Source organism: Pinus tabuliformis, chromosome 2_2, assembly GCF_031772625.1.
Source record: "Pinus tabuliformis cultivar Carrire ecotype Pingquan chromosome 2_2, CPIR1, whole genome shotgun sequence".
NCBI lineage: Eukaryota > Viridiplantae > Streptophyta > Pinopsida > Pinales > Pinaceae > Pinus > Pinus tabuliformis.
Window position 1 is genome coordinate 1,309,304,295 of NC_142300.1, and position 26,739 is coordinate 1,309,331,033.

At 37.2% G+C, this 26,739-nt stretch overlaps 1 pseudogene; it reads left to right on the forward strand.

Moving 5' to 3' along the window:
• The window catches only part of LOC149198322 (disease resistance-like protein CSA1), a 72,436-nt pseudogene extending 49,372 nt beyond the window's left edge, over positions 1-23,064 (forward strand).
• Positions 23,065-26,739: the final 3,675 nt, after the last annotated feature.

A 26,739-nucleotide genomic window follows, 5' to 3' on the forward strand; every position in this document is an offset into this window, starting at 1 on the left:
AAATGAACAACAACAGCAACAACAACAGATACAACAACAACAAGAACAATAGATACAACATCAGCAGCAGCAACGGAAGAAAAAGAGAATGATGATCAAAAAAGGTTCGAGGCTACCCCACCACTTAGGAGATCAGGTAGGAAAGCTCAATTGCCTGCAAGATATAGGGAAAATGCTTTTATAACTAGTATGATGAATATTGTTGAACCTTCTAGGTATAAGGAAGCAAATGAACGTAGAAAATGGAAAATAGCTATGGAACAAGAATATGAATCTATAATCAGAAACAACACTTGGGAACTGGTTGAACTTCCTAGAGGGAAACAAACGATAGGTTGTAAATGGCTGTATAAAGCAAATATTAATGCAGATGGAACTATCGATAAATTAAAAGCTAGATTGATAGCAAAGGTGTATTCACAAAAAGAAGGCATTGACTATAAAGAAACCTTTGCCCTTGTAGCTAAACTTAATACCATCAGAATGTTGATTGCTTTAGCTACTAAGAAACATTGGATGATTCACCAACTAGATGTAAAATATGCATTTTTAAATAGAGAATTGAAAGAAGAGGTTTATTTAGAGCAACCTGAAGGGTTTGTCCAAAAAGGGAAAGAACATTTAATCTATAGGTTAAAGAAAGCACTTTATGGACTAAAGCAAGCACCCAAGTCTTGGTATGAAAAGATTGATTCATTTTTCTACAATTTGGCTACAACAAAAGCAAAAATGACCCTAATCTTTACACCATGCAAGATGAACAAGGGCGCATAGTGATGATTTCTTTGTATGTAGATGATTTGATCATTATAGGTGATGCTACATATCTGATCAAAGAAATCAAGCAATAGATGTTACAGGTATTCGAAATGAAACACCTTGGTGAATTAAGATACTGTTTGGGTCTTGAAATCTGGAGAGATTCAGGAAAAACATTTTTTTCCCAGGGAAAGTATGTCAAAGGACTATTAGAAAGATTTAGGATGGATCAATGTAAGCCTACAACAGTACCATTACAACAGAACATCAAACTAAAGAGTGAGGACCTGACCACTACTAGACCAGATTTGGATTATGCAGTCAGTGTGCTTAGTCAATATATGTCCAAGCCAGTTGAAAGTCATTGGAATGCAACGAAAAGTGTTTTGAGGTATCTACAAGGTATTGTAGATTATGGTATTATTTATACTGATTCCTCTGATGTTAGATTGACAGGATTTACAGATTCAGACTGGGCTGGAAATGTAGACAATCGCAGATCCATAACAAGATTTGCAGCCAACATTGGATTGGGGCTGATTACATGAAGCAACAATAAATAGAACATAGTTTCATTGTCCTCATCGGAGGCAGAGTATCAAGCTATGTGTGCAGCAACATGTGAGGCAGTTTGGTTGCGGAGACTTCTCCAAGATGTTGGGAAAGAACAGAAAGAGGCAACAACGATCAAGTGTGACAATCAGAGTTCAATCAAACTTGCTAATAATCTGGTGTTTCATAAAAACACTAAACACATTGATACACAGTTCCACTTTGTCAGGGAGAAAGTGCAATCAAAAGAAATCCATTTGGTATATTGTAATACATGTGATAATGTTGCAGACATTTTCACTAAGCCTCTTGGAAAAATCAAGTTTGAAATGTTTAGGGAGATGTTAGGCATATTTATGAACCCCTTTTCCATTAAGGGGGAGTGTTAGAGATAATGGAGAATATCTTAGAATAGTGAGTTGGTTCACAAGACCTCAGGATAGGAATTAGTTTCTATTTTATAGGTTACGGTTAAAACTTCCCTAAATCTGTGATTACTATATATTGTGTAATGTACATGAGCAATGTGGAGCGTTCTGTAGAGCCAGACTCTCCTGGTTCAGACTCTCTTTCGTAGAGCTGACCAATGGGTTTCATTTCATTTAATATGCAACATTGCATTTTTATCATGCAGAGTCTTCCATTTTCAAACTGAAAGGACTTGACCAAGATCATTCCCAAGTGCTATTCTGCTGGCATGCATTCAACCAGCGATATCCTCCTCCAGAATTTGAACAAGTGGCTCGTGCATTTGTGGATGCTTGCGCTGGATTTCCATTATCCCTTAAAGTGCTTGGATCTCTTCTTCGTGGAAAATACTTGGAGTATGGAAAAGCCCAATTGCACGATATATCCAAAATTCTTCCCGAAGATATACTGGGTACACTGAAAATAAGCTATGACAGTCTCGATAAAATAGAGAAGCATATTTTCTTAGACATTGTGTGCTTCTTTTTAGGAGAAAACAAAGATACCGCTATAATAATCTGGGATGGAATGGAGTGGGGAGGATGGCTTCATCTTTGGAACCTAGAGAGTAGGTCTCTGGTGGAAGTAGATGATGAAAACTATATTAGAATGCACAACCACGTGAGAGACTTGGGAAGACATATTGCGGAGACTGAACCTCCAGAATGGATGCTCCACCTTTCGTGCCCGATCCATGACCTTAAGGCTCATCTGTACGACAAATATGTCGTATGTATTTTTAAGCTTTAGAACGACATTTAAATTCGTACTTTTCTCAAAATTGTATCCATTATGTTTTGAATTATTAACCGTTGCTTCATGCTCTTGATTCTAACATCTTTGAGAAAACAATTTAGGTGTGTTGAATTAGCACCACTCACTTAGATGACTGCGGAAGAGCTCAACTAGTGTTCAGAAATCTTGCACAGTTCGCAAGTATTTGTTTCACAAATTATGTGAGGGGGTTGCAGCTGATTAGGACTGAAGGTGCTTTTCGGATAGCCAATTCATTGAAAGCATATTCCGCAGTGCCATATCACTTTGTTGTGGCCACCAACAACCCCCCTCCTTATTTAGTATTAGCAATAACACTAGGTAAGTGGGGATCCTTACCTAGTTCCATATCACTCTGTTGTGGCCACCAACAACCCCCCTCCTTATTTAGTATTAGCAATAACACTAGGTAAGTGGGGACCTATTTTTACTCCTTAAAAAACATCGCATCGCGCGAAGAATGATAGGTCATTTCCTTATGAGTAAAATTGATAAACTACGAGATTGTGACACGAACTCCATTGCATCGCATGCATTAAGAAACGCTCACGTTGGAAAACCTTAAAAAATCGCTGATATGCGATATCGCATATCGCATCTCGCAAGATTGCATGAAAGACACATAAAAATTTAACGATTACAATGATCAGTGATAATGTGATACTGCGATATTGCGTTCCGCGATATTGCGATACTGCGATCTGCGATCTTGCGATAGTGCGATCAAGAGACCTTGCGATAACAAAACACAATGAAATTGCGATAATGCGATACTGCGATGCGAATCGTAGAAACAGTCCATCGCCAATTTTCCTAGCTCAACGTTCAAGAAAAAGTTTTCCATAAACCAAGAACTGGATATGCGCTTTAATGATAATTAATGAATTATATGCCATTTGTTAATGAAAGACGATTTTGTGTTTTTCGAAGAGCCAGTTCACGTCAGGTGGCATGTTTTCGTACATCTGTAGAGTTTAAAGCTTTCTTGTCAATTTTTATTGTCATTACTCTTTCCTCACTTGTGAACTGCAGGAAAAAAAACGAAAGATACACAAAGCAATGTGCAGGAAGCTATGAGGAAAAAGGGTAAAACTCCAATGTTCAAAGACAGAGAAAAGACGCCCGCATGCAACAGAGTCACAAATTCACAAGAACGCTGCTGAGCCATCCATTACAGATCTTTCATTCACAGCCATGATTGAATGAGTAATTGAATGATGCTGATATCAACAGGTGGTTTAACGCTCAAGGTCAAGAGCTCACGAAAGTAGTATTTTTACAAATTTTGAAGCTTATACCCGGTGAAGAAAAAGGCGCTAAAGGCGAAAAACGCATCAGAGAAGCCCGGATCAAAGAACGGAGGCAGTTTCCGATGCGCGATTAGCGCCTAGCGCTAATCGCGCATCACTGAGAAAATTGTTCGAGAAGCAAAGCCTCTAACTGCTCAGTCACTTGTAAGCCTGAAAAATGCAAGAAAGCAATGGTAAAGAACAAACTGGAAACATAAAGCTAGAGAAAAAGGCAGAAGCGATTCAACGGTTAACCAAGTTGAACTTGGATTATTACTGGGCATACATAGTAAATCCACATAGTCAGAAGATGAATCTCGAGTATATCATCAATTTTGCTGAAAAGATGGTGCCAACTCTTACCATTTGTGTTTTCTTAGCTCAACCAAAAGCGGAAGACAGTCAGCTGACTCTACCCAGGCAAATACTGAATGCTTGCAACATTAAGGAGCAAATGCAATAGATTTAATTTTTAGAAATAGTTTTGCTTAGAAAAAGGGCGGTCATTTAAACCGTATCCTGAATCTGTGTAATTAAGTTATTTAGTTAGTAGTATTTAAACCCTTCTCATACATTTAGAGAAGGGTCCATAAATTTATCAAAAACTTGTCCTCAGAACATGCACTTTTGCACCCTCCGAGGAGGTTTTGGTGAATGAATGGATCAATATTTGTTGATGTTTGCATTTGATATCTTCTACTGATGTTGCACTTCTATACTCTTAGTGGATGTTAGAGCAAGGAGAGATAAATCATTGTTGCTTGAAGCTTATGAGTAGGACTAGTCATAAATGGTACTTTTATCTCTTGACCATTTCTGCTTATATGTTAAAGTGATATACAGTTTTTATTTGTTTATGTATTATTGCATGAATGCCTGAGTTATCATTTGGCACTTTTGTATGGTGATAGCTATTTATTTATGCTTAATGTATGAATAGCTCATTATGCGATATGTTTTTCACAACTGTTTCGTCTAACTTTTTATGCGAAGTGGTTCATCTTTATTGATTTCCTTTCTTATAATCGCTGAATGATCTTTATTACCAGTTGTTATTTGAAATCTCTTTAGATCGCATAATAGAAGAATTACATCCCGGGTTAGTATAGACTTAGATGTCACTGTTTATTAGATTACAATAGCATAAAATTAGATTAAAATTTGAATTAGAATATCTTAAATAGGAACTGTTAGATCAGCAACATCAAATTCTACACACACACACTCATAGATTGGGAAACTGGTCCCATTATCCCCAGTCGGACCCGCTATACCAAATGGATAAGGAGCTGCCAACCAAGGTCCGGACCGGGCAGGTATCCCCCTTGTTGTCGACCCGATTTTCGGGGCTTCAACATATTTGGCGCTAGAAGGAGGGCCTAAACTATGAATGGCAAGTAAATCCAAATCTGAATACCATTCTGAGAGTAAATCGTCCTCATCATCTCCCCCGACTTCTCCATTACACTTAAATCCAAAGTCAGAAGTTGCTCGAGTATCAATCGCTGCTACACACCCTGATATTTCAGAACAATCTACCGTTGAACTTCTTGAAGTCGAATCCCTCATTCACAAACTTCTGCGATTTTCCATTTCTCCTCAAAGGTCTGATAAATCTCAAGGCAGCGTGACTTTGCATTACAATCTTGCTCATCCCATGACCAGGCTAAGAGTGAAAATTTTGGCGTTCAGCCAACTGAATTACCTCTTCCCACCAAGAAACGAGCGAGGAAATCACCTAAAGACTCCGACAGCGAGACTCTTTCGTCAACATTGTCCATCTCAACTTCTTCACCGTGAAGTCAACCATCTCCAGATCATCGTCCATCCGTCCACTGGAACACCCACAACTCCTCTTCAATCATCTACAATCGTAGTATCCTCATCCTCCCATCCACAGGGATCATCTTCTGCACTTTCCTCTGTTAGCAGTTCAACAATGGCCCAGTCTCCATGGAATAACCCTGGGGCAGTCTTAATGCCTGCCCCCTTGAGTCAAATACCGGCCCATCCTGAGAAATGGCTGCCTAAATTTAATCCCGAGGCAGGGATTCTAGCAGAAGAGCACATAAAAAACTTCATGCTATCCATTAATCTCAATGGGGTTACTAATGAAGATGTTGTTGTTCGGCTTTTTCCTTATACTCTGCAAGGAACAATTGGGTCATGGTATTTTTCATTACCCTCTGGATCCATCACTAGTTGGGACATCTTCCAGGAGCAATTCCTAACCAAGTTTGGTGATGACAGGTCTACGACAACGTTAATCAATGACCTATCCAACCTTAGAGCCAAAACTAGAGAGCCTATCAAGGATTTCAATTTACGTTTTAATAAAATTTTCAACAAAATTCCTAATGCCTCTCGGCCCAACGAAGAAGTATGATGTGAATGGTATATCACCGCTCTACCATCGAACATAGCAATCTTTGTGGACAGGGCCAATAAAACAGCCTTAGCCGATAACATGAAAGAAGCAATAGTAGTAGAGAAATGAATAATAGCCCTGGAAAAGAAATCCGCGATAGAGGAATGTAAATCCAAAAAAGTCACCTTCAAGGAAGACTCCAAGAAGAAACAAGCAAAAGATCCATTCGATTTGGAAGGATTGCAGAAAGTTCTAAAGTCCATGTCCAATGAAATGGTCGACATCAAAAAGCAAGTAGCAGAAACTTCTTCAAAAAAGCCCTACAGAGCTTTTAAAAGAGGTCCTTCAATGGATGCAAAGCCACCCAATGCCATTTCAAATGCTGAATCCGAGGAAGAGGAAGAGGAAATTACCACTGAAGGGCAGACTGATGACGAAGAAGTTGTGGAATTACAAGGAATGTGGGATTTCATCCTCCCACAAGAAGAAGATCAAGAAGTATTCCCAGTTAGCACACAAAGCAAAAATCGGCTTGATCCTCCCCAGACTACCCCTAAGCCGAAGAGCGCAAGCTCTGCAATAAAGGATAAAGTTGCAACAAAGAAAACGACATCTAAAGCGACTCAAACTAGCCCAGTCCAAACAGATGAAACAACTCCATCTAAAACACTGATAGTGTCGGATGAAATGGAATACAATATTATAGAAGACATGAAAAAGACTAGGGCCAACATCACCCTTTACGAACTAAGCAAGTTAAAGCATCAACAGAAGATAATGATGAAAGAATTACATGCTGTGCCAATTGTACCTTTGCCTGCCGCTGTACTTTCTCAAGCTTCCCATAACATGGGAAGACCTCCAACTAACGTGATCAATAAGATTGATCCAAATGACATCGCTCTAATTGGAGGAAGATCAAGATCTCACACTCCCCCATTTCTCCTTACTTATGAAATCTTCAATAAAAATGTGCACAATTGTTCGGTAGATTCTCATGCTTCATTGAATATTTTACCCAAATCCATATGTGCCAAGTTAAACGTTCAACCACAGAAATCCGCTGTGCGCATAGTTCAGCTAGATCGATCTCAAGTCGAAGTAATCGGCGAACTAAATCAAGTAACCATAAGGTTGTCATCACACCCAAAGGTATGTCAAGTTATTGACATTTTAGTTGCTGACATTCCTGAATTCTATGGCTTAATTATTAGCGGGATTTGGTCAGAAAAACTCCATTGATACTTCGCAACCAACTGGTCGCACATGTGGATGCCCTACAACAATAAACCGAATCAAATAAAAGTTGAACGAGAGCTACATCAGAAGTACATAGTAATGGAGTTAGAGGGAGAAAATGAACCAGTAGCGTATAACAGTAGCATTATTGGCAATTACTCAGTATATTCTTTCCTCGGCAATTTCAATGCTCATGCATCACCCTATTTTGAACACTCTGTTTTGTGCCAAGTCAAGAATTTTTCTCGAATTGATAGTTTGAAATGTATCAATTTTTTAGATAAACCTGTAAATAAATATTTGTTTTGGAAATTATTTTTTGATGGTTCTAGATCTAATGAAGGAGTAGGAGCAGGATGCGTTCTGATTAGTCCAGAAGGAGATAAAATCATGCTCACATGTAGACTCGAATTCGATTTCACCAACAATACAGCAGAATATGAGGCTTTGGTCCAAGGCTTGTACAAAGCAATCGAGTTAAACGTCAAGTATCTTCAAATTTTTGGAGACTCTGAGATTGTGGTTAAACAGGTACGTAACAGTATACATTGCTTATCAGGTCATTTAAAACATTATCAATCCTTAGTTGAAGATCTGACTGAGCATTTCATAGCGTTTAATATCTCTTCAATCCCCAGACTCCAAAACGCAAGTGTAGACCTTTTGGCTAACGTAGCTTCTAAGCTTATTCCTTCAGAAGATTTTAGTCCAGATAGATTCTCAATAGAATTAATCTTTAGACCATCCATTCCTGATAACATCACAAATTGGAGAGTATTTAATGATGATCCTGATATAAATCTCCTCACATCTGAAGGATCTTACTCCAATCAAATAATTGTCGAAGACCAACATGATCGACAATTGCAACAAGATAGCACTAACAATGCTATACCTAAGTCGGTGGTCAAGTTAGAAGACTTGTACGATTTGAAAGATCGGTTTAAGAGGTCTACCAATTCAAAACTCCAAAGTTCAACCTTGAACTACGAATTAGTAAACCTAGGGACTGATGCCAACCCACAAAACATTAATCTAGGCCTCGGCCTAACCCTTGAAGAAAAACTAGCGTATATTCGTCTTTTGAGACAATATAAAAATGTTTTTTCCTGGAATTATGATGAGCTCAAAACATACGACACTTCCCATGACCGATAATGAAAAACCTATCCAACAAAAGCTGAGAAAGATCCACCCCAATTTAGAAAATCAGATAAAAACTGAGCTCAATAAGTTATTGAAAGCCAGAATAATCTTTCCCGTCAGACATTCTAAATGGGTCTCCAATATGGTACCTGTTAGAAAGAAAAATAGAGATATTAGGATTTGCATTGACTTTCGAAACCTTAACAAGGCCTGCCAAAAAGATAATTTTCCTTTACCACCTATGGAACATATACTGTAGGTAGTGGCGGGTTCAGAATTAATGTCTTTCTTGGATGGATTTTTAGGATATAATCAAGTGTTGGTACATCCTGATGACCAATTGAAAACCACATTCAGAACTAAATGGGGCACATACGCATATTGAAAAATGCCATTTGGTTTGATTAATGTTGGTGCCACATTTCAGAGAGCCATGGACATCGCATTCAAAGGTTTAGTCAATAGATCTGCAGTAATTTATTTGGATGATATAATAGTGTATTCGAAGAAATGAAGTGACCATCTCAAAGACTTGAAACAAATCTTTCAACGATGTTTAAGGTATGGAATTTCACTTAACCCAAAGAAATCTTTTTTCGCACTAAGTGAAGGGAAACTTCTAGGATTCATAGTGTCAAAATCCGGTATTCACATCGATTCTGACAGAATCAAAGAAATTTCTGAAATATCCCTACCTCACAACAAAAAAGCCATGCAATCTTTCCTTGGTCAGATCAAATTTGTAAAGAGATTCATTCCAGATTTTTCACGAATCGTGTCTCCTTTGCAAACCATGATTAAAAAGAATTCAAATTTTAAATGGGGCCAAGATGAACATGAAGCATTCAACCTGATCAAACAAGCTATTATTAATGCTCCATCTTTAGCAACTCCGAATTTTTCAGAGCCTTTTATTTTATACACATTTGCCTCAGATAAGTCATATGCTGCGATTCTAACTTAAGAAAATCAAGAAAAAGCGGAAGCTCCAATTGTGTTTTTCAATTCAAATTTACATGGTGCTGAATTAAATTATTCAGACGTGGAGAAACAGGCTTATGCTTTTTTCAAAGCGGTCAGATACTTCAGACCTTTCTTACTTAAAACCCATACTAAGATTATAGTACCGTTTCCAGCGGTAAGGAACCTTCTAGTACAGAAGGATGTGGGTGATAAAAAGGCCAATTGGGTTATTGCCTTACAGGAATATGACATTGAGATTAAACCAGCAAACACTATAAGAGGTCAAGGCTTCTGCAAAATGTTGGCTCGAGCATCGCAAATTTTTGAAATTCCATCTGAAGAAGTACAAATGTGCGAGGTAAGCCTAAACGATGCAGAATCATTATACACATATATCATTTATTATCTTAAGAACGGGTATGCTCCTTCACACCTCGATCATACTAAGAAAAGAGCTCTAAGGTTGAAAGCCAAACAATATCAGCTCATAAATGATATTCTTTTTAGGAAAAATTATGATTCTGTTCTTCTTAGGTGTCTTGAGAAATCTGTGGCTGAAAAAGTTTTGCAGGAACTCCACGATGGGCCGCCAGGCAGACACTATGTTGGAGATGCTACTGCACATAAAATCTTGTGCGCAGGATATTACTGGCCCACGTTATTTAAATACTCGCACAGTTACGTGAGGAGATGTCAAGTCTATCAAACTACTGCTAGAAGACAAAAGAAGCCATCCCTGCCACTACAGCCGGTAAACATCGAGCAACCTATCAGTCAGTGGGGATTGGACATAATAGGTGAGAACGTTCCTCACTCTTCTAAGTAGCATAGATACATCCTCACAGCAACATATTATTTTACTAAGTGGGTAGAAGCAGTTCCGCTCAAGATGGCTAATTTTGAAAATATCATTGAGTTCATAGATCAATTTATAATCACCAGGTTTGGATTGCCATCCGCTTTAATGTTTGATAATGCATCATACTTTTCTGGAAATGTAATGATTGAATTCGCACTTAAAAGAGGATTCAAACTTAAATATTCGGCCAATTAATACCCACAAGGAAATGGGTTAGGTGAGTCAACAAATAAAAACCTAATCAGGATTATTAAAAGAACAGTTGACCAAAATCATAAGAATTGGCACAAGGCTTTGATATATGCTTTATGGGCAGACCGAATAATGCAAAAAGCTTCTATCGGCACTTCTCCCTTTAATTTAGTTTATGGGAAAGAAGTGGTTCTTCCGACTCACTTAGCAATTCCCTCTTTGTCTTTAGTTCAATACATTGATGAAGTACCCACTTCCTCCTTACAGCTGAGACAAATGGAAATAATTAAATTACAAGAACAACGAGAACAGGCTAGGAAAACGCATGCTCATCATCAAGCACTAGTAAAATCCTCTTTTGATTCAAACATAATGACCAGAAAAGATTTTCAGATGGGAGATTTAGTTTTAAAGTGGGACAAGGCTCATGAAGAAAAGGGAAAACATACAAAATTTCAAAGAATGTGGCTTGGTCCTTTTCAAATTGTAGAAGTCATAGGTCCATCAACGTTTGTGTTACATGATTTCGTAGGTAAGAGGGATCCTTTGCCTGTTAATGGACAAATTCTTAAGAAATATTTTCCATAGAAGATTATTCTTCTATTTTTTGTAAAATAGTTGCTTTTCTTTTTCATAATAAAACCAGTTGTAAGTGGTTACATTAGGCATTTACGGAAAAAACACAAATTCTCTTTCAGATTTTGAACTTTTCGCTTGTATAAATAGCAAATCTTTTGGAAAACTGATCTTTATTATTGATAGATATAGTTAAAGACTCTAGTCTAGATATGATACTAGTTTCAACTTCAAAAAGTTTGATGGAAACAACCTTTAGTGAAGAAATTGTTTTATCTCAGTACAATGAAAGGTATCAATAACAAAATAAAGATTCTCTATAGAACAGCTGTTTCCAAAAACTCTATTATTGTCGTCCAGAGGTATCTTAAGGAAACAATGACTTCCTTCCTACTAAGGAAATCGCAACTTTCAGAGGAACAACCCCAAAATACACTTTATCTTGAAGAATAAGAGGTCTCATCACGAGCCGGCTTATCATAATCACAGATATTATAACTTGCTAACTTTGCCAATACTATACACCACAACAGGGCAATGACTCAAGATTGTTGCAATCAAAAGACAAGGGGTCTCATCACGAGCCAACTTGTTCAACAAAGTTATAAATCAAGTGAATGACTGTGTCATAATTTGGCTACCAAACCAAGACATTGTTCTTTAAGAATAAAAAGAAAATCAAAGCAATAAGTGTGGATATGGATTTTTCTTTGAAAGTTGTAGGCTGCCTTAAGTGGGATATAGGATCATTGCTCGGTAACAGGTAACCCTATCGAGGCTATAAACACCTGCTGGCAGCAGAGGCTCTACCTACGACAAATGAGCATATTTAAAACTTGCTTACAGAGGAAACTTTGTTTTATCTTTACAAGACCAAGTAATGACTGATGTAAATACAAGGACTAGCCTGAGGAAGCGAATAATCAAAGTGGAAAATGGTTGAAACAAAATATGATTGACAGTTTAGAGCATAATTTACTTTATCTTTCCATAATAAAGTTTAATTTTCTGACAAAATTTTATGTTTTGGAAGTTTAGAGAATTCAATAGAAAAACATAGATAACTGGTTCTTCCAAGTGAATCGCCAATTGTTGTGGCCACCAACAACCCCCCTCCTTATTTAGTATTAGCAATAACACTAGGTAAGTGGGGACCCTTAGTAAAAAATTCAAAAAATCAATTAAGGCTCATGTATTTTTACTCCTTAAAAAACATCGCATCGCGCGAAGAATGATAGGTCATTTCCTTATGAGTAAAATTGATAAACTACGAGATTGCGATGCAAACTCCATCGCATCGCATGCATTAAGAAACACTCATGTTGGAAAACCTTAAAAAATCGCCGATATGCGATATTGCATATCGCATCTCGCAAAATTGCATGAAATACACATAACAATTTAACGATTACAGTGATCAGCGATAATGCGATACTGCGATATTGCGTTCCACGATATTGCGATACTGCGATCCGCGATCTTGCGATGGCGCGATCAAGCAACCTTGCGATAACACATCACAATGAAATTGCGATAATGCGATACTGTGAAATGCGATGCTGCGATGCGAATCGCAGAAACAGTCCATCGCCAATTTTCCTGGCTCAACGTTCAAGAAAACATTTTCCATAAACCAAGAACTGGATACGTGCTTTAATGATAATTAATGAATTATATGCCAGTTGTTAATGAAAGACGATTTTGTGTTTTTCGAAGAGCTAGTTCACGTCAGGTGGCATGTTTTTGTACATCCGTAGAGTTTAAAGCTTTCCCATCAATTTTTATTGTCATTACTCTTTCCTCACTTGTGAACTGCAGGAACAAAAAACAAAAGATACACAAAGCAATGTGTAGGAAGCTATGAGGAAAAAGGGTAAAACTCCAATGTTCAAAGACATAGAAAAGACGCCCGCATGCAACAGAGCCGCAGATTCACAAGAACGCTGCTGAGCCATCCATTACAGATCTTTCATTCACAGCCATGATTGAATGTGTAATTGAACGTTGCTGATATCAACAGGTGGTTTAACGCTCAAGGTCAAGAGCTCATGAAAGCAATATTTTTACAAATTTTGAAGCTTATACCCGGTGAAGAAAAAGGCGCTAAAGGCGAAAAACACATCAGAGAAGCCTGGATTAAAGAACGGAGGCAGTTTCCAATGCGCGATTAGCGCCTAGCGCTAATCATGCATCACTGAGAAAAGTGTTTGAGAAGCAAAGCCTCTAACTGCTCAGTCACTTGTACGCCTGAAAAATGCAAGAAAGAAATGGTAAAGAACAAACTGGAAACAGAAAGCTAGAGAAAAAGGCAGAAGCGATTCAAGGGTTAACCATGTTGAACTTGGATTATTATTGGGCATACATAGTAAATCCACATAGTCAGAAGATGAATCTCAAGTATATCATCGATTTTGCTGAAAATATGGTGCCAGCTCTTACCATTTCTGTTTGCTTAGCTCAACCAAAAGTGCAAGAGAGTCAACCGACTCTACCCAGGCAAATACTGAATGCTTGCAACATTAAGGAGCAAATGCAATAGATTTAATTTTTAGAAATAGTTTTTCTTAGAAAAAGGGCGGTCATTTAAACTGTATCCTGAATCTATGTAATTAAGTTATTTAGTTAGTAGTATTTAAACCCTTCTCATACATTTAGAGAAGGGTCCATAAATTTATCAAAAACTTGTCCTCGGAACATGCACTTTTGCACCCTCCGAGGAGGTTTTGGTGAATGAATGGATCAAGATTTGTTGATGTTTTCATTTGATATCTGCTACTGATGTTGCACTTCTATACTCTTAGTGGATGTTAGAGCAAGGAGAGATAAATCATTGTTGCTTGAAGCTTATGAGTAGGACTAGTCATAAATGGTACTTTTATCTCTTGACCATTTCTGCTTATATGTTAAAGTGATATATAGTTTTTAGTTGTTTATGTATTATTGCATGAATGCCTGAGTTATCATTTGGCACTTTTGTACGGTGATAGCTATTTATTTATGCTTAATGTATGAATAGCTCATTATGCGATATGTTTTTCACAACTGTTTCGTCTAACTTTTTATGCGTAGTGTTTCATCTTTATTGATTTCCTTTCTTATAATCGTTGAATGATCTTTATTACCAGTTGTTATTTGAAATCTCTTTAGATCGCACAATAGAAGAATTACATCCCGGGTTAGTATAGACTTAGATGTTACTATTTATTAGATTACAATAGCATAAAATTAGATTAAAGTTTGAATTAGAATATCTTAAATAGGAACTGTTAGATCAACAACATCAAATTCTACACACACACACACTCATAGATTGGGAAAATGGTCCCATTATCCCCAGTAAGACCCGCTATACCAAACGGATAAGGAGCTGCCAACCAAGGTCCAGACCGGGGGGTATCCCCCTTGTTGTCGACTTGATTTTTGGGGCTTCAACACACTCATATGGCTCTGCTGGTTTAACTTTCTGTACTCGAGACTACCTTCTTGTATTCTACTCAATAATTTAAGAGTTCTACGAATAGAGGGGAGCGAACTTGAAACACTGTGGCTGGATGAATCGCAAGTATTCATTTGAAGTTCTTGACATAAGATGTTTTTATCCTGGAAATTGCTTTGATCTTTAGTATTGTTAACATACTAGGGGTCAAACCAATTTTGAAAATATAAAGATTGCAGGCACCGGAGCAGTTGTGGGAATTGTATATCAAGGCTAGACATGTGGAGGTTCCCAAGTCCATTAGGAAGTTGAGGCATCTGGAGAAAATTGTGGTCTCTTTCTCTAGGCATGTAATGTTGGGTCCCTATAATACTAGTGATTACCCCATTACTATTGTAGTTATACCCCTTATTTATATTGTTGTGCCCCTATTACCCCCATATTGTTATTTCTGTGCCCCATAGAATCCCTCTATTGTTATTTTTGTGGCTTTATATTATTATTGTTAGGTCGGCTGGATTATATTGTGACTTCTTAGACTCCTATATATAGAAAGGAGGTTTTGTCATTTGTATCATCGAAGAATTGTTCAATTATGTAATGTAAAGGAGGTTGCCCCCTCGAAGAGGCTGAATTCTAAGGCGTTGATCTTTCTTTTCTATCTTTTCTTGAGTTGGTTTCATAACATTTGGTATCAGAGCTTTGGATTCTAGGGTTTCGCTGCTCCAAACAGGTCATCGTGGAATTTTCGCTATAACTTTTTTTCTGTGATTTTTCAGAAGTCGCAAAAAAAACCCATTTGAGAAGAAATCGCGCTGAACCTTGGGTCCGAATTTCAGAGCTTTTCGCGCGATATTTGCGGAGATATGATCTGAGGAAGTTGGTCTTTTTGCAGACTCCTGAATTACATTCAAAATAGGTGACCTGGGTAAAATCGTCATAACTTTCTCTCTGGGGATCGGATTGAAGTTTTGTAAGAAGGTACAGAAAGAGGACGGACTGTAGTTTCTTGTGGGTGTTTTTCAGGTCCAAAGGTCGAAACAGTGACTCGCGGCACGTCGTACAAGTTAGCTCTACTGAACTAGTCTATAATCAAGTCACTGTGGGAGATTTCGCATAACTCTTCCTTGGAGAATCCAATTTAGGTCAGACTTGTGGCATTGGAAAGAGGACACAGAGAGCTACTACAGGTCACAAGTTCAGAACTAGATGATTGGAAAGTACAGAGATACATCAGAGGCAATATCGAGCTCCTACAAAGTGAAAAAAGGTGTGTAGATTTTTTTTAAATTTTTGCTTAAGCTTGGTTTGAAAATTTATGTTGAAGGAATTCAAAGGGCATAGTAGAGCATTATTATCGGTAACTGATGCCCCGAGGAAAGAAAATGCAAACACCTAGTAAGGAACCTGAAAGCTCTAGCATGACTCATGAAGAAGAGGAAGAAATGCTACATGATATATCAAAATTACAAGAACAAGTGCAACAAATGTCACGCTCACAAAAGTTAACAGATGCTAAGATAAATGGCGTGGAAGCTAAGATAAATGGCATGGAAGCTAAGATGAATGGCATGGAAGCTAAGATGGACAATTTGAAGATAGATTTGAACACAAATTTGAAGACAGGCATGGCAGATTTGAAGACAGATTTGACTAATTTTCTACAAGAAATACTTACTAATGGTGAAAAGGTAGTAAAGGAAACTCATGATGAGAACAAAAGAAATGTTAATCATGATTCCATAGACTCTAATGTTGGATCGAAGAATCACCACATTCCAAAAATCGATATGAGGAAGTTTGATGGCAAGGATCCCGCCACATGGATATTACAGATGGAGCAATTCTTCGATCTCAATAATGTGCAAAACACACAAAAGGTACGTATGGCAACTTTATATTTGGAACCAAATCAGTTTGTATGGTATCAATGGCTTTGTTCTCGTAAACAATTTATCACTTGGGCAATTTTTACGGAAGAATTGATAGCACATTATGAGGATACAAAAAGCAACACTTTTTTTAGCCAATTGATAAGTCTCAAACAAAAGGGTTCAATAATGGAGCACATTGAGGAGTTCCAAAAATTGAACATAAGGGTAAAAGATATTCCAGAGGAGCATAGGATTGATGTGTTCATAGGGTCTTTAAAGGATAATATCCAACATGATGTGCGCCTTTGGGAACCTGATTCATTAGAGAAGGCATTCAGGTTAGCAAGAAAAATGGAAAGCAAAATTATGGCAACTAGGAAGCATACCATTCACAACTATAAAGACGGAAGTGTTGTTGCCCATAGTCTTCCACAACCTACAAGGTTGACACCACAACAATTGGAAGAAAAAAGAGCAAAAGGGCTTTGTTACAATTGTGATAGCAAATACACAAAAGGTCATAAGTGTGCTGAGAAGAAATTATTCTACATAGATTGTGAAGAGGAAGAAGAAAAGGAGCAAGAAAGGTCAAAAGAAGAGGATATATTCCAGGAACAAAGCCTAGATGAAGAACAAATAAATCCGACCATATCTTGTAATGCATTGGCGGGAATTACCACTCCTCAAACCATCAAGATAGAAGGACAAATCAAGAAGAAAAAGGTAATAGTGTTGATTGATTCAGGAAGCACCCACAATTTTATTCATTGTAGGGTAGAAAAAGAATTGAATTGCTTCCTATATCCAGCACCAGAGTGTCAAGTGATGATTGCAAATGGAGGAACAATAAATTGTTCTGGAAAGTGCCATAATATCAAGCTATCCATGGGAGAATATGTATTGACTAGCCCAATGCTTTCCATTCCAATGGGAGGTGCTGATGTTGTACTAGGAGTCCAATGGCTACAATCCTTGGGTACAATAGCTTTTAATTTTCAAGAACTTTTCATGAAATTTTCTGTGGAAGGAAAGGAAGTTGAATTAAGGGGTATTGCAGGGAAACCAGGAAAGATAATCAGCTCTAATGGCATGACAAAGCTTCTAAAAAAGGAGAAAAGAGGTGTAATTGCACAATTATGTTCGCTAGATGTTTCCACATTGGAATCATCTATTTCTCCAGATCTCCAAAAAGTCCTGGACAATCATTCCAAGGTATTTGAGACTCCCAAAGGTCTCCCACCTATGCGTGATCATGATCATGCTATTCATCTGATTCCAGGAAGTGTTCCTCCAAACATCAGGCCATACAGATATCCATATGTCCAAAAAAGTGAAATTGAACGTATGGTTGCAGAAATGCTAGAGGCTGGTATAATTCAACCGAGTCAAAGTTCTTTCTCAGCTCCAGTAGTATTGGTGCACAAGAAGGATGGATCATGGCGCATGTGTCCAGATTATAGGGAGCTCAACAAGCTCACTATTAAAGATAAGTTCCCCATTCCTGTCATTGATGAATTACTGGATGAATTGCATGGATCAATTTACTTCACCAAGTTGGATCTTCGTTCGGGATATCATCAAATCAGAATGAAGATTGAAGACATTCCGAAAACGGCATTTAGAACTCATGAGGGTCATTATGAATTTTTGGTCATGCCTTTTGGCCTTACCAATGCACCTTCAACATTTCAAGGTTTGATGAATTCAATTTTCAAACCATTCCTTAGAAAATTTGTGTTGGTATTTTTTGATGATATACTAATCTACAACAAGTCTTGGAAGGATCATGTTGAACATGTTGACAAGGTGCTACAACTATTGGAGGAGAAACAATTATATGCAAAAAGATCCAAATGTTTCTTTGGAGTCCAGGAGGTGGAATATTTGGGTCATATTGTATCTCATGAAGGAGTTAAGGTAGACCCTAGCAAAATTAAAGCCATTAAGGAATGGAAAATCCCCACATCCATAAAGCATCTGCGAGGATTTCTTGGGTTGACAGGGTATTATCGCAAGTTCGTTAAGAATTATGGGAGAATAGCAACACCTCTAACAACATTATTGAAGAAAGATTCATTTTCATGGACTCCGGAAGCAACAAAGGCCTTTAAACATCTTAAAGAGGCAATGTGCCAAGCACCGGTCTTAGCTACACCGGACTTCACAAAAACCTTTATTGTGGAATGTGATGCTTCAGGAAATGGAATTGGTGCTGTTCTAATGCAAGATGAAAGACCCATTGCTTTTGAAAGTCGTCCAATCAAGGGAAAGTTTTTAAGCAAAGCTATTTATGAGAAGGAAATGTTGGCAATACTCCATGCACTTAAGAAATGGCGACCCTACCTAATGGGAAGACACTTCAAGGTAAAAACGGATCATGATAGCCTTAAATACTTTTTAGAACAAAGATTATCCTCTGAAGAGCAACAAAAGTGGGTCACAAAGATGTTGGGTTATGACTTTGAAATCATCTACAAAAAAGGGAAGCAAAATGTGGTGGCAGATGCACTCTCAAGAAAGGATGAGGATATGGAAGCATTGTTGTGTGCCATTTCTATTATCCAACCAGATTGGATAAACGAAGCAAAGGAGGAATGGAAGAATGACGAAGAAGTGTGGGCACTTATTCGAAAGCTACAACAAGATTCCAGTACTTCTGATACATTTAGCTGGAAAAATGATTCGTTATGGTACAAAGATCGCTTATACCTCTGTAAGAATTCCCAGCTAAAACAAAAGATTCTTATGGAATTGCACACTTCTCCCTTAGGAGGGCACTCAGGATTTTTAAAAGCTTACCACAGGGTTAAGAAGGAATTTTTTTGGGATGGCCTTAAATCAGATATTCAAAAGTTTGTGGCGGAATGTTTGGTTTGCCAACAAAATAAAGTTGAAACAATTAAGACACCAGGTCTATTACAACCTTTATCCATTCCAAGCCAACGTTGGGAGGAGGTTTCAATGGATTTTATCACAGGTTTACCCAAGTCTGAGGGAAAGAGTGTCATCATGGTGGTAGTTGACAGACTTACCAAGTATGCACACTTTTGTGCATTATCACATCCATTTAAAGCCAGTACAGTTTCTACTGCATTTATGGAAACAATTCAAAAGCTACATGGAAACCCAAAGATTATTGTAAGTGACAGAGATCCCATTTTCACTGGAAATTTTTGGACAGAATTATTTTCTTGTCTTGGTACTCAGTTAGCTCATAGCTCATCTTATCATCCTCAATCTGATGGGCAAACTGAGATAGTAAACAAATGTTTGGAAGGATATCTTCGTTGCTTTGTATCTGATAAACAGACACAATGGGTCAAATGGTTGCCTCTGGCTGAATGGTGGTATAAGACTTCCTTCCATACAGCAACAAAAATGACCCCATTTATGGCACTTTATGGGTACCAACCACCATCAATCACATCATATTTAAGAGAAAATTCTAAGGTTCAGGCAGTGGAACATCACATCGAACATCAACAACAAGTCCTCCAACTCTTAAAGGATAACCTCGTGTTGGCACAAAATAGAATGAAACAACAGGCAGATCAACATCGCAGTGAAAGAAGTTTTGATGTAGGTGATTGGGTATTCCTACAGCTACAACCATATAAGCAAATGTCCCTAAAGCAAGCTAAGAAGGATAATAAATTATCACCAAAGTATTATGGTCCGTACAAGGTGTTGGAAAAGATTGGTACTATGGCATACAAATTGGAGCTTCCTGCAGCTTCTCGATTGCACCCAGTTTTCCATGTTTCATGTTTAAAGAAGGTTATAGGCGACAAGCTCCCAGTTCAAACAATATTGCCAGAACTTGACGAGGAAGGAAAAATTATATTGGAACCGGAAGCAGTCACAGAAACAAGAACTCGACAGCTACGAAATCGATCAATTTCAGAGTATCTTATCAAGTGGAAGAACTTATCCGCTGAAGATTCCACATGGGAGGATGAGAATTTTATGCAGAAGTATCTAGAACTGCTCAAGCGTTGAGGACAACACTTTTTTGAAGGAGAGGGGCATGTTGGGTCCCTATAATACTAGTGATTACCCCATTACTATTATAGTTATACCCCTTATTTATATTGTTGTGCCCCTATTACCCCCATATTGTTATTTCTGTGCCCCATAGAATCCCTCTATTGTTATTTTTGTGGCTTTATATTATTATTGTTAGGTCGGCTGGATTATATTGTGACTCCTTAGACTCCTATATATAGAAAGGAGGTTTTGTCATTTGTATCATCGAAGAATTGTTCAATTATGTAATGTAAAGGAGGTTGCCCCCTCGAAGAGGCTGAATTCTAAGGCGTTGATCTTTCTTTTCTATCTTTTCTTGAGTTGGTTTCATAACATGTAACTTTACTAGACTAACTCTGCCATCTACAGTCATTGAAACACTTAGAATTACGGGGCTATGGAGGTACAATTTCCTTTTTTATATTCCTATATAAAAATGGACTGCCTACCAATATTTTTTTGTGAACTTAAGGACCTGTTTTGAAATGGAGTCCCTACCAGATTCCCTTGGGAGCTTAACGAACTTCCAATATTTTACTGTGCATATTCCTGTGGGTAGTTTGAATTCGAGGGGTGCTCCAATTTGAACATGCTCCCAGTTTCATTTGGAAACTTAATAAGCTTGGAAAACCTTTCATTCTCTGGCTGGTCAAGTCTAAAGATGCTTCCAGAATTGTTTGGGAACTTAACGAATCTCCAAACTATTGATCTGTTTGGGTGCTCTAGTTTGCAGGTGCTTCCAGATTCATTTGGGAACTTGACGAATCTCCAAACTATTAACCTGTCCTACTGCTCTAGTTTGAAGGTGCTTACAGATTCATCTGGGAACTTGATAAATCTCCAAACTATTCATCTGTCCAAGTGCTCTAGTCTGCAAGTGCTTCCAGATTCATTTGGAAACTTGATGAATCTCCAAACTATTCACCTTTCCAAGTGTTTTAGTTTGCAGGTGCTTCTAGATTCGTTTGGGAACTTAACGAATCTCCAAACTATTCACATGTTCAAGTGCTCTAGTCTCGAGGTGCTTCCAGATTTGCTTGGGAACTTTACGAATCTCCAAACTATTCACCTATCCTGCTGCAATAGTCTACAAGTGCTTCTAGATTTGTTTGGGAACTTGAGGAATCTCCAAACTATTGACCTGGTTGGGTGCTCTAGTCTACACGTGCTTCCAGATTCATTTGGGAACTTGACGAATCTCCAAACTATTGACCTGTTCGGGTGCTCTAGTCTGCAGGTGCTTCCAGATTCATTTGAGAACTTGACAAATCTCCAAAGTATTACAATGTACCACTGCTTGAGTCTACAGGTGCTTCTAGATTCATTTGGGAACTTAACGAATCTCCAATCTATTAACCTATCTTGGTGCTGGAGTCTCCAAGTGCTTCCAAATTCATTTGGGAACTTGATGAATCTCAAAACTATTGACCTATTCGGGTGTTGTCTTCTGCGGGTGCTTCCATATTCATTTGGGAACTTGATGAATATCCAAACTATTAAATGTTGGTATACGACCAAAGTCCCACATTGACTAGAAGTGGGGAGGATCATGGGTATATAAGGATGGACAAATATCTCCATTGGTATGAGGCCTTTTGGGGTAAGTCCAAAAGCAAATCCATGAGGGCTTAGGCCCAAAGTGGACAATATCATACCATTGTGGAGATATGTGGTGTCCAGAGTCCTTACAAGTGGTATCGGAGCCATGCCCCGAAGTAGCCAAGTGGATGAATCCTCAGAATGCCGAACGAAGGTGGTGGGCCCTGGTAATAACATGATGGGATCCGTGGATGAGCTCGGTTAGATAGGCGGTGTGCTCCGGATTCGTCATGGACATGTCCTGGTCCCAACACGGTGAAGAGGAGTTGACCTGGGATAGAGCAAGCTCTTGAGGCAAGTGGTTCTTCCATGTAAGGCGTGTGCTTCCAACGCATGTAGAGAATCGTGGTTGGTAGAGAGTGGATGGATGGATAATCATTTGAGGGGAGGCTCGATGGTCCTTTGTTCGAGGGGAGGATGGTTGGTATACGACCAAAGTCCCACATTGACTAGAAGTGGGGAGGATCATGGGTATATAAGGATGGACAAATATCTCCATTGGTATGAGGCCTTTTGGGGTAAGTCCAAAAGCAAATCCATGAGGGCTTAGGCCCAAAGTGGACAATATCATACCATTGTGGAGATATGTGGTTTCCAGAGTCCTTACATTAAAGTCTCCTACTGCTCTAGTTTGTAGACGCTTCCAGATTCGTTTGGGAACTTGAAAAATATTCAAACTATTAACCTTAGAGGGTGCTGGAGTCTAAAGATGCTTCCAAATTCATTTGGTAACTTGAGGAATCTCCAAGCCATTGACATGCGCGATTGCTTTAGTCTGCAAGTGCTTCCACATTCATTTGGAAACTTAATACAACTTGAAGAGGTTTGATAGTTTGGTAATCTCCCATGAATGCTTTGAAAATATGTGCACGTTTAAATGCTCAGGCGTCATTAATTTCAACAAGTTCGAAGTATTGCCTGCACCTTTTCTCACTTTCTTGTGAGATATGAATGTAATTGATACCATGTCAGGGTAAGGCAGTTAAGCTCTCGGAATTTGAAAACCTGCCTGATTTGAAATTGACCGTGTTTGCAATATAAAAAATAATATATATTATTTATGTAATACTTGTAGATTTAAATGTTTAAATATTTTTACAATTAGAATAATTTAAATGATTGGAAAAATTGATAGACATTAATTTATAATACTTACATTTACTATATGGTACATCTCACTGGTTAAATTTAAAAAATCTTAAAAACTAAATAAATTAGAACTTTATTTAAAATTATTATTAATACTACAAAACACTGTTGCTTGGAGATTTCTGTGGTTAGGGTTTGAAGAGTGTTGATTTAGAAAATTAGTGGAAGTTTGGAGTCACAAACAGTACTAGTGTTGATTCAGAAAATTAGTGGATGTTTGGAGTCACAAACATTACTCAAGGACATCGTTTCAATATAGTGAGATTAAACTAAAAACATAGTTTCAATATACTGAAATTAAGCTAAAAACAATGAATTCAAGTGATTATTAAGGTTTATAATTTAGTAATTTAGGTTTTACTGATTGATTGGTAAATTGAGGCATTTTCTTAATTATAATTATGTATTGTGTCTATCGAGAATCTAATCCTAAGCAACGACAACAATAATGTCCTATTATAATGACAAAGCTTTTGTTGAGAAGGTTATCTATAATGTTTTACATTTTCTCTATAAAGTGTAGATAAATATATTTGAAAGGGAAGATATATCTATAAAAAAAAATAAGTTGAATATATTCCGTAAAAAAATATAAATATTAGAAATGGAGTTGTTTTATTTACTTAGTTATTTGTTGTTTAAATTCGATAACCATTTTAATTTATTATTAATATTTTTTTAATGATTTCTTATTCATACTAAATAAAAATATATAATTTTGTTACTATAATTTAATTAATTTGTTAAAATTCATTTCATTTTCATGAGCTTAAACCAAATTTTGTAATAACCAATAAATATTTGATAATATAAATAAGTGGTTTTTATTTTTAAAATAATTGTATAATAATTAAATGAATATATGTTAATTTTTTGAAGTGTATAACTATTTTTAATATATATTAAATAAATATTTATGGTTTGAATCAATTTTCACTTAATTATTAATGAGTTTATCCCATTGTATTTGTTTATGAATAAAGTTATTTAATTTGACTAATAAAATTTTAAACTTTCTAACTAACCATGTTTATTAATTTTGAACTTGTTAATTAATAATATTTATTATAAATTAATTTAAATATTATAAAATAATTAAGTTACATTTTAATTAATTAATGGTTAATAAGATTTCATTTTTTTATTATTACTCCTTGGCAAGGCAAGACTCTATTAATTTCTTTGCTTGACCACTATTAGTTTAGCATTGACAAACTCAACTTACAATGTTAAACTATGGAGGAGCTCCAATTTTTTTGGATAAAAAACAAAGTAATACCCGATCAAAGGAATAATCAAATGCATAATACCATGCTTGCGACAGGGATAATGATGATGATGATTAATGTCCATTGAGACCAATATGGTCTATTGGACCTTAAGAAAGAAGCGGTTAGTTGAGATTATTTAATATTTTATTCCTGTGATAAAAAAGAAGGGAAAGAAGCATTCTGAGGTCACTATAGTTCTCCTGACTCAGCAAGTCAAGGAGGTTGGTAGGGGGGAAAATGTTATGGAAATGAGAACAAATGTGAGTAAGGGTCAGGCGATCCAAGAGAAAGTGCTTTTCATCTTCAACTTTCTTAGTATTGCAAAGGAGGCATATTCTTTCGTTCCAAGGAATCTTGGGAATAGACCAACGTCTAGTTTCACTTTGGAGCTCATGGGAATTAGTTATGATCCTTGCAATATTCATTCGCTTCTTAGAACTGGTTAATATAGAAAGGTAATTCTGGTTAGCAAGTGTGGGGTTGATTACTTCCTTATAGTACCTTAACTTTATTTTCCCCTCTAACTCCTTATCACTCCACAACTTATCCTTAAATTTAGAAGTAATGATGTTTTTAATATTATCCTTGTTTCCCAAGAGGGTCTCCTCCCTTATCTCCCAATGGTTGAGCCAGGACTTGGCATCCTTATGCCACCCTCGCTTGAGCTAAAGGTGGTTTTGACTAGAGTTAGAAGCAATTTTGGGGAGCCTCTTGACTTCCATGTTGTAGAATTTCTTCTTATACATCAGATACCTAAACACGGTCATGCGTTCAATGGGGGAAAGGCTAGCCTCAATCAAGAGAATAGGGTAGGGAGTATTACCTTTAATCTTGAGGTTGTAGGTTATGAATTGCTTTTGGATCATTTCAATCTTTCTCCAAGAATATCTAGATAGACTACAACCCCACACCTCACATCCATATAAAATAACAGGGGTGACGAGAGCCTTGAAGAGGATTTTTTTTTACTCCAAACCCAAAGATCAGTCATCTTACAATTATTTTCAAGCTCATAGTAATCTTTCCAACCTCCTAGGATCTTTTTCTCAATGCTATAGTTCCAATTGAGCTGATGGTGAATGTCAATACGTAAATATTTGTAAGAAGAAATGTTCTCTAAGTAATTTTTATCATAGATGAAATTGTCATAAGTGATCTTCTTGGATTTACTAATCATAACTTTAGTCTTATCAATGTTAACAATCATACCCATGTTAATACAATAATCATGGAGGGGTTTAAGATCTTTTCCGAGATCGTTGGGACTCTTGGCAAGAAGAACGATATCATCGACATAAAGAAGAAGAGTAATGAATATACCAACAAGCTTGGGCCCCTCACATTTAACAACTTCTAAGCATTCCTCAAGCTTGTCAATGTAGATGCCAAAAAGGGTAGGGGATAGGGGACATCCTTGCTTAACACCGATGTTGAATTTAATGTTAGTAGACCAACCCTTGGTGGTCTTAAGCTTGGTAATAAAAATCTCGTATAATCTAATAACAACGACCCTTAACTTAAGACGAACCATTATTTCATCGAGCCTTTGCCATAGCTTTTCTTGAGGAACATTGTCAAAATATTTTCTAAAGTCAACAAAACAGTAGAAGAGATTAGTATTACTTGGGGTGGGGGGAACAACTTCAACACCGGTTCATCATAAATATAATCACAGGTCCTACAAACTACAACAAACTTGAACATGAATGTGTAAGGGTCCTCAAACGTTAGGCCATGGAAGTGTGGAAGAGAAATGGGGCTTATATTCTTCATATTGGCTTCCACATTGGTTTCTCGGATAGGGAAGAGTTCAATCTGCTTATTCTCAAACATGTTTTAGATAAGTGATGTATGTTCTTCCTCCCCTATGGGTTCTTCAAAGATTTCAGGTTGCTCACTTAAAGGATTCTCTAACTCCCCTGTGGTTAGAGTGGAAATTTCACAATCACCAAAGAAGAGTGATGGTTGACTACTTGAATAGGTGGGTTTTTTTGTAGAAACTTCCCTTCATTATCCTTACTCCTACGTGCCATGAAATATTTTGTGGTTTTTTTCCTTTTTTTTTTTAATTTTTTTTTCAAGCCAAACAATGTTGATGCAAAACAACAAAAAGATGTAAAAGAAAGGAAATTTCTAAGTAGAAACAACACCTACTTAGACACCTCCCCGAAAACAGCGCTAAAAAGTAATGATCCCCAA